Below are 9,200 nucleotides of genomic sequence, written 5' to 3' on the forward strand. Positions count from 1 at the left end.
AAAAAAAAAAAAAAGGTGGGGGACCGAAAGGTGCGGCGTCCTCGGGCCGTGCGCGACACCCGCGCGGCTGCCGCGGCGAGCCCGGGATCCGCTGCTGTGGCGCGGCCGAACACCAGCGCGAGCGCCCGAGCCGCCGCCGCGGCGCATCCCCCCGCCCCCTCGGCCCGCGCTCGTCGTAGTACCACGCTCTGCCCGGACGCCTCCCTCCCCTCACACACTCGCCGGCGTACCAGGCCCCCGCCTCCCTCGGCGCCTCCACCGCGCAGGCGCGGGCCTGCCGCACTGCGCGTGCGCGACCTCCCGCCCCGCCCCTTGGGGCGTTCCCGGCGGCGGGCGTGTCGCGGGGGATGGGGGAGGCGGCGGTAGGGGGGTCTCGGTTCCTCTCCTGTTCGCTAGACAAACGTTTGCGGGGCCACGGGGGACCCCAGCAGAGTACCAAACTTCCAGATCGCTTGCGCCATTTACAACCGTAGACGTGTAGACGCAATCAAAAGTGATTTCTTGGGTCTGGGAAGTCCGGTAATCGAACGGCTGCGTCCCGAAAACTGCAATATTGAATGTAGAAGTCCAGCAGTGCAGAAAGGCGGGTTATCGCAGCTTCGCGTCTGAGTTACTAGTTGAACACCTCACAAAGCGCTTGTTATGTGCCATTCTGCCAGCCATTGCCCTGAGCCTAAGAGCTTTAGAGGTATACTCGTAAGCCAGAGGTACACTCGTTATCGCCGTTTTACAATGAGGCAACCAAGTCCCAGCCGGGACCCCCAAGCTCCTGCAGCCAGATGCAGCGGCCGCTTAATAGAAATACTGAAGTAATTGCTCTAATTTTTTACTCTCCTACCTTCAGGCATCACCTGAATTCCTCGCCACCTTTCCCCACCTTACCCCGTCCGGTCCCACTTTGCTGAATCTAGCTCAAGCGGTGCAGGGAGTTTTTTCTTCTGTTTTTTGTGGTAGTGCTGGTGGTTGCACTGCTGAGGGTTGGACACAGCGCCCTAAGCATGCTAAGCATGCACTGTACCACTGAGCAACACCTCCAGCCCCCAGAGTCAACACATTTTTCAATCCACTGCCTTTCAAATACAGAAGAAAGCATACACACACACACATTCTGTCTCCCAAGAACACAAAATTGTTTAAGATTTTATAGTGCTCTTAAGCGCATAGATCTTACATTGTTGGGATTTACGGTTGGTGTAGGGTCTTGATTTTGTTATTTACTGGTGCGATTGGTTACTTTTTGAAGTCTAGATACTGCCATTACACAATCTCCTAAAGAATTTCTTAGGCAGCCTAGCCAAGATACCACAAATATCCTTCATTGTGGAAAGCCAGGTGCACACAACAGATGAAAATGGAGGGTATATTTGAAGCTAATAAATCTAGCAACAATTATTTCCGGCCACATTTCTGGGGCCTTGGTGTTGAGGTGATTTTTCTCTGTAGGACAACAGGGAGTTCACATTTCCTCTGCTGAAAGGCCCAGCAATGAAGTCACATATTTGCCGAGTATCCACAACAAGGAGGCAATTCTGCTAGGGAAGCAGGAAAGAACAAAGAAAAGAACAGGCTTGATTCTTGCTCTCCAGGAGGCGGCATTTTATTCGCTGTCTATTTACTGAGCACCTGACATGTTCCAGGCAACAGACTGGGCAGTGGAGAGTCAGCAGAGAACAAAGGAGGCACTTGAAAAAGTCAATCAAGTCAGCACTCAGTGAGAGGTACTAAGACAACTATAGTCCCTGTCTGGGAACTGTACAATCTTGCTTAGGAGATGACATTTACAGTCATTAAACAATTAGAGACTAATACAAGCTGGTAGTTAATCAGTTGCTAAATTAGGTAGTAACTGGAACAGCAACAAGTGTATAAACCATGAACAAATTAACAAATGACTGGGACCACGCTTTTTTTTTCTTCCAAGCTTCTTTAAACAAAGATGACATAGCTTTTTTGGTTTGTTTGTTTTGTTTTCTTTTCTTTAAAGATAGAAAGAGAGCTGGTACTGAAAAGTTACTGGATTTGGAGTAATTGGAGTTGTAAGGGTTTATTCCTCATATTACTGGAAACCTCTCGGTCATGGGCCAGGCATGAATCCTCCACCTTACATCATCTTTGTGATGAATCCAGGGTTTAAATGAGTTGCCAGTGTACACCATATTGCTAAGCAGTGTACAGTGTCACTGCGCATCATAGCATACACCGAGGTACAGAAAAGAAAAAGCGCATTGCTTTGGAGGGGGAGCCTGACCTTATAAGTTTTTAGTCCTTTGCAAACCAAACAAAAACAGTGCTGAGGAAATGGCTTCTCTCCTCCCTTTCCCATTTTGTTTCCTCTTGCCAAATACCACTTGGAGTCTACTGCAAGCCTCTATACCTTAACGACTGCCGGTCTCCTACAGCCACCCTCCACCTTTGAAGCTCAAACGTCACAATTTGCCATCTACACAACTTCGCTCTCAGCCCTGAGCTTTGTTAATGACAAAATGGAATAGACACAGCAACTTCAACACTTTTCAGCTGCGTAACCTGTGGGCAAGAACAGTTTCCCCACTTAAATTGCAAATTAATTCCCCCCACTGAAACTTGCGACCCTCTCCGCAGGGTTACGGGTGGCAGCAAGAGAGTAAAGCAGGCAAAGCCTTTGCTGGGTGCCTGGCACGCAGGTAATTGGTCACTCTTAAGGGAGAGCTGGCCCCAGCTTAGAGTGTGTTTTTCTCAGCAGGTTCTTGGTTTAGGATAGACACGCTGCACTTTGTCCGTCGGTGCTATTTGCAGTCCTCCTCCTGCAAACAACCCCAAATTCTTGAAGCGCGCCCAACACATATGCCCAGCAGGACCCGCGCATCCGGCTCCTCCCCAGCCCAGAGGCGGGCCGCCCTTACTCCGAGCCGCGCTTCCTCCTGTCTCTTCCCTAGCTATTCCACGGCAGAACCAGCAGACCCGCCGCCAGCTCCAAGTTAGCGAACCGGATCTTAGCCGGGAGAACCGCCGGGCGCCTGCGCCAATCCGCAGCCTCGCGCATGCCCGCTGCCTGCGCCGGCTTCCCCCAGGTGCGCGCGCCCGGCTCTCGCGGTTCCAGCTCTCGCTCCGTGGGCGGCGCGTCCAGGCGCCCCGCTGCTGCGCGGTGACGTCACCGCGTGGGCGGGCGCGGCTGTGGCCGTGGGGAGCGCGGTGGGCGCGGAGCGCGCTCTGGACGGAGGCAGCGCCGCGGGGAATTCCGCGCGAGGTTAGCAGGGACTGGCGGCTCCCACGCTTGCCCCCGGCCCCGAGGCGGAACTCAAGTGCAGCTTCTCGGTTTCGAGGCCTCGTGGGCTGGAATATCCGGGCTGGTGGTCGAGACCACTTCACTTGCTGGCCGTTGTTAAACTCTCTACCGATGGAAACCCAGATGGGTACCCCGCCACTTCATCGCTGGCTCCCCACTCAAGCTTGCAAGGGCGTCGAGGTCCCGAGAACTTGGGATCTGCTAATTAAATGATGGCAGGAGTGGAGCCGCGGAGCTCCCGCCTATGAATACGGTCTCTAAATCGTTCAAAGATTAAATTACTGGGGGAGAAAAACACGACGAAAGTAGTTCAAGAGCAAGACCCTTGTTCTGTAAAATGATAAATCGGGAGATAGTCCTCAATAGTCGAGTGGAGGCAGAAAGCGCTGCATCTTTCCGCAGTCTTTTTGCCCCGCGCTGGAGCCCTGGAGCCAGCTGTCCCCTAAGAGTGACCAGTGTACTTGCTGTAACACTCAGCAAAGTATTGCCCTGTTTTACTCTTTTGCTGCCACCAGTAACCCTGTGGATCGGGCATTATTGGGTACCAAGTTTCAGAGGCAAAACTTTTTGCCCACAGTAGGGAATCGAAACACCTTTGAAATCCCCCACCCCCCACCCCAAGCCTGGGATTGAACTCAGGCCTTTGCGCTTGACAGGCAAGTGCTTATTCTACTATCTCCCTGGCCCACCTTTGAAATTTTTAACCTACTAAAATAGTTACTTAAAAACCACTGCAGAAGAGTGACAGGTATGACAAATTTGTCCACCGAATGCCAGGGAGTTAAGATTGTGGGGTCATTTCTGTTAAATTTTTTTTTGTTACTGCGTCTTTCGAGTTATGTGAATTTATCACATAATACCTGATAAGAGCTAAAACAGTGTTGACAGTTCTTGGAAAAACTAGCATTGTGATGGAGATAAAAGTAAAGAATAACATCCTCAAGTGATAAAGAAACAAAGAATTTTTATTTACAGATTACTCTGTAACAAAATAAAATAAATATATGTAGAAAAAAGATACACCAACAATTTTTTTTCTCCAGAATTACCTTAAAGTCCAGATCTCTGCTTAGCTCCGGGCATGATAGGCATGGTACTCACTCAGAGAGTGAATTACAAAGGGTAAATGTATAGAGTTTGTCTTATCCTTTTTTTTTTTTTTTTTGGTGGAACTGGGAATTGAACTCAGGCCCTTGCACTTGCCAGGCAAGCGCTTAGTCTACTGAGCTATCTCCCCAGCCTGTCTCATCCCTCCTGACATCAAGGAAAGAGTAATGGAAGTAGTTTTCAGGATACACAGGGATTGACAGCTTTTACTGTATCCAGTTCCACAACCTGCCTGCCTGCCCAAAGCAATACCTAGAAGTCCCCAAACCTATAATCAATCACCTTTGCTCCAGGAGAAGCTTTGCTTTGCAGAAGACCCCATGATGAAATCACCTTCTCTCTAGGAGAGCAAGTACCCCACGACTGAGGCAATCCCCACACCCAACTAGGTCACTTCCTGGCAACCACATTGTTCCTCAAACTCTAAGGGCTCCCACAGACAACTCAGTGGAACCCACCCCGCCTCAGCGGCCCTTCTGAGAAGGTCAGAGTTCCCCTCCTCCAGATGCTCTAGCTTGAGTCATTTCCTAGTCTCCTTTCCTTTCTCACTGCCTAATAAACCTTTTTCTAATAAAGTCTCTGCTTAATCAATTATGTTTCTGTGACAGAAGTTAACAACTCTACTACCTATTCCATGGGTAAAGCAAGTTGAAGTCCCTTGTCTCCAATTTAGGAGACAATCTTGTCCCAACAGATCCCATCTAGTGACAAATCCTTGGGTAGTAATGACAGTTCTAGAGATGAAAAGCAGGGCAGGCCAGATAGCTCAGCAGACTAAAGTGCCTGCTTCGGCAGAGCGCAGTGGCCGGGGTTTGATCCCTGACATGTGGTGCCGGTCCTGCCCCTGGGGCTCGCTGAGACAGTGATTAAGACTGGGCGTGGTGGCATGCACCTGTAATCCCAGCTTGGGAGGCTGAAAACAGGAGGATCACTACCAGTCCTACTTACATAGTGAGACCCTGTACACCCTGTCCTAAATTCATTAAAAAATAATAAGAAGATGAAAAGTTATACAACAAGTAAAACATAACTTCTAATATGCTTGATAATAAGAAAATCATAAGAGCAAGTGATAAAATGGAAAAAAATTTGACTATGTTGTAAGAAAGTAAGCTCCTAATTCAGGTGCTTACTATCCTTATAGTAATTCACATAAAACCAAGTGTTTGTATTAAAGCTAAAGACTAGGATAGTAAAAAATATGCTTTAGACAATATGTGGTTCTGTGGGTCCATAGCACCCCTTAAATATTGATAATAAGGGGGACAGGGGAGATGGCTCAGTAGAATAAGCACTTCCCTGGCAAGTGCGGGGCCAGAGTTCAATCCCCAGTTCCACCAAGATAGATAGATAGACAGACAGACAGACAGACAGACAGACAGACAGACAGATAGATAGATAATAAGAGGCTGAGGTGTAGCTCAGTGTTAAAGTGCTTAGCAGAGGTCCTGAGATCAATCCCTGATACCAAATAAACATAAAATATGAGAATAAACAAATTGATTTAGTACCCAATTACACGGCATCAAACTGTCTGAAGAAGAAATTAAGAAAATAATCCCATTTACAATACCATCAAAAAATTAATAAAACACTTCCTAGTAAATTTAACAAAGGATGTGAAAGAAACTAAAAAACACATAAATAGAATGATAGTCCGTGTTCATCAATTAGAAGAATTATATTGTTAAAATGTCCCAACTACTCAAAGTGATCCACAGATTTTAATGTAATTCCTATCAAAACTCCAATTTTATTTTTCAAAGAAATACAAAAATAAGCCTTTGTATGGAAACAGGAAAACTAAAGCAATCTTTAGCACAAAAAATAAAACTGGAGACATTGTAATTCTAATTTCAAAATGTGTTTTAATAAAAAAGCATGGATCTGCCATCAAAATAGACACATGAACCAATGAAAAAAAAATAATACAACACCTAGAAATAAACCCAAATATTTGTAGTCAGTTAATTGTCAAGAAAGTTTTATAGGTGAGTGGGAACATCCCCTCTCCTCCCTCTCCTCTCCCTTCTCCCCTCTCCCCTCTCCCTTTTCCTCTCTCCCTGCAATGAATGCAATTTAGAAAATTGAATATCTGTATAGAACAAGATGAAATGGATCCTTATCACACATCATGCACAAAGAGCAACTCAAAATCAACAGAAAACTTAAATGAAAGGCCTGAAACTAAAGCTACTAGGAGAAAATATGAGAGAAATTCACATGGCATTGGTTCAGGCGATAAATTCTTGGACAGGACTCTGAAAACACAAACTTAACAAAAGCCAAAACAGTTGAGTGGGATTCTATCAAACTGAAAAGCCTCTGTACAGCAAAAGAACCAACAGGGCAAAGAACCCAGATCATGAGACAATGTTTGCAAACCATACATCTAAGAAGGGCTAAAATCCAAAACATATAAGGACCTTAATAACAAGCTTAGCAAAAGATCTAGTAAAAGTGGTCAAAGAATCTGAATATTTGTTTCTCAAAAGACAAGATGCAAATGGCCTATGAATATAAAGTACCCATCTCTATCAGGAAAATGCAAATTAAAACCACAGTGAACTATGAACTTATTTTTTTTCCCTAATTTTATTGACAGACAAATAGCAGTGAGGCAGTTTCAAATCAAATTGGTAGGACAGTTTCAATAATTAACACATTGCATACTGTCTTCCTAGTAGTCATTTGCTGTACAAGATGCAGACATGATATCCTATTTACAAACACTATTACAACAAATCCCTCTATTCATTAAGAGAATGTAATTATACATCTTTTTTTTTTTTTTTTTTTTTTCCGGAACTGGGGATTGAACTCGGGCCCTTCTGCATGCCAGGGAAGCACTTATTCTACTGAGCCATCTCCCTGGCCCCTGTAACTATATATCTATCCTAACCATTTTGAATACACAGATACAAAATGGACATTCATTTATATATCCCCTTTTTTGTTTAGTTCCATCATTTGAATATTATAGGTGTGTTAACTCAGCAAAAATATTCCAAAATAGTCCAGTAGTCCATAATAATATTGGGTGTTCTGCTTGACTGGCAGTGTCAGAAATTGTTGACCTGAGTCCCCTACAGCTCAACGTGACACCATGGCTTTACTTCTTGTACTTCGTTTTTATACTTTTCTGCTGGATGGTTAAGACCAAGATAAAGCAAGACCTATGCAACAAGAGTTGTAGTTTTTGGATCAGATAAGGTCAGTCAAATCCCCTCAGGATTTATCCAGAGATCCTGTACCTCAGATTGTAGATCCTTTGTCAGTGTCAGCCATGTGGATGAGTCATGGCCATTGCTTGGCCAATGTGCTCCCCATGAAAGCCTGATTCCCCCCAACACTTGACAAGATTATCTATAAAGGAATTATCTACTCTTGTATCAAAGCATGCAAAACATCTATTTTAAAAAGATGTCACAGTGCATAACCAGCAAAAAGCAGAAAAGCAGGTCTGTTTTACAATTTCAAAAGGCTGCCCTCCTTCCTCTTCATTTGTGGACAACTCAGTCAGAGTCTGCAAACTTAAACTCCTTGAATCTGAAAACATAGAAAAATGGCCCTTAATATGGCCCCTTTGGAATCTATTGTTTCATAAGAAGTTCAAGTATTTTAGTTCTGAGGAAACCACATCCCTGCTGGGGTCTACTTGTAACATACTGTCTTTGAGAATATAATTTCTGGGCCACACTCAGCCATTTCATAACTATAAAATCAAATTGTCAAATATCTTGACCTGTTTTCTCCTTAGCAAATAGGTAATACTAACAGCAGGCAGATATAGAGTTGCTATAAGGTAGAAATGACTGCAATGGTGCTTAATGGTATAGTTATTATCTGAGCTGTTAAGATCATTAAGGACAAAATCTGATTTTCAGTTAAATTCTGCAAAAGAGGAAAATGGAAAGAGAGAACCAAGAAACCAGATAAGAGTGCATACTACAAAAGTAGGTACATCACCTTCTGTGTGGGATGTGTTAGCTTTCTGCTGCTGTGACAAGATAACAGAGACAATCAATTTAATAAGAGGAAAGGTTTATTTGGGCTCACAGTTTCAAAGGTTTTGGTCAATGATCATGTTATTTTGTTATGTTGGGTCAGAGGCAGCACCATGCATCATAATGACAGCAATTTATGATAAAGGAGACTGTTCATCTCCTAGCAGCCAGGAAGGGAAGAGAGGGAGAGGAGAAGCTGGGGTTCCCATACCCAGTACAAGTGCGCGCCTTCCAATAAACTGGATTCCTTTCTCTAGGCCCCTTCTCCTGAAAGTTTCACCACTTCCCAATAGCCCTACAGGCTGGAGCCAGACCGTTGTCTTAGGGTAAGGAGACAGATAATCAAGGAGATGAGTCTGTGAACTGGCCACAGCTTTGCAATGAATGCTGGCTGCCTCGTCTTACATGACATCTCCTGAGAGGACTTGGGAGCCAATATATTTGCAACAGTACCAAAGGAAGGCAGAGAAGTATAGCTGCTGATTCCCATCAAGCCAAGGTTCTTGCAAGAGACATAAGTCTTCCATGCTTTTTGATCACATCACCTACCTTTCCAGACAGTGGCTTAGGAACAAAGCTCCATAGAAGAGGGTTCTTATCCATGAGCCAGTCAGTCAATAGGAGCCGGTAGTGCTCCCTGACTGTGCACCTGCTTCCTGCTTCTTCTTAACAGAGTCCTTCAACTCTGTAACAATAGAGAAGTCCCGCATAAAAGGCTTGATATTCAAGAAAGTCATGTTCAGGGCTCGGGAGGTAGCACAGTGGCATAAGCACCTACGTGGCAAGCACAAGGTCCTGAGTTTGATCCCTGGTACCATAAT

The sequence above is a fragment of the Octodon degus genome, unplaced genomic scaffold, assembly GCF_000260255.1.
Source record: "Octodon degus isolate 3935 unplaced genomic scaffold, OctDeg1.0 scaffold00006, whole genome shotgun sequence".
Classification (NCBI taxonomy): Eukaryota; Metazoa; Chordata; class Mammalia; order Rodentia; family Octodontidae; genus Octodon; species Octodon degus.